This window comes from Etheostoma spectabile, chromosome 20 (assembly GCF_008692095.1).
Source record: "Etheostoma spectabile isolate EspeVRDwgs_2016 chromosome 20, UIUC_Espe_1.0, whole genome shotgun sequence".
In the NCBI taxonomy this organism is placed as follows: Eukaryota; Metazoa; Chordata; class Actinopteri; order Perciformes; family Percidae; genus Etheostoma; species Etheostoma spectabile.
The window spans coordinates 25,164,591-25,165,120 of NC_045752.1; the positions used below are offsets into that span (position 1 = coordinate 25,164,591).

At 43.0% G+C, this 530-nt stretch overlaps 1 long non-coding RNA gene across 1 annotated transcript in view; it reads right to left on the reverse strand.

Moving 5' to 3' along the window:
• LOC116670250 (uncharacterized) overlaps nucleotides 1-524 on the reverse strand; it is a 16,352-nt gene extending 15,828 nt beyond the window's left edge. Inside the window, exon 1 of the long non-coding RNA XR_004326982.1 lies at nucleotides 445-524. This is a non-coding gene — a long non-coding RNA (uncharacterized LOC116670250). The remainder of the gene's footprint in view (nucleotides 1-444) is intronic.
• Between the last annotated feature and the right edge of the window lie 6 nt (nucleotides 525-530).

The window sequence follows — 530 nt, forward strand, 5'->3', positions numbered from 1 at the left end:
TCAGACTTTCTCTGAGAGAGTCAATCTCCTCATTTTCTCCTTCTCCTTGATTTTACATTTTTTCGTATTGGTTTTCTCTGAACGTAGAGCCGTCAGGACGTTCATTTTCTCCTCCTCCAGACCAGCATTTTTGGAGACCAGCTGGTTGATAGTTCTTGAGTATCCAGTTGGTCTTTCTTCAGGTCCTCGAGTTGTACACTGGGAGTTGGACGACAGTCGCCAGCATTGTTGCCATGATTGCTGAACAAAATTATTTGTTGCGATAGCGGTGTATTGCAGTGTAGAGTAGTATTGCTCTATTGTTGTAGTACGGAAGTTTTGCCTTTTACATTTCCTTTTTCAGGCTCTTTTTGCCACGTTCTTGGCCTTCTCTTCCTCTTTTTTCATTCTGGCTTTCTCCTTGTCCGATTTTTGAGCCATCTCCTGCATGCCAAGGAGACTGACCTGAAGCTTAGAGTTTTGCTCTTTCAGGATCTTGATTTCATTCTCCATTTGACTCTCTTTGGTAATCCACTCCTCCTCCATCTTTC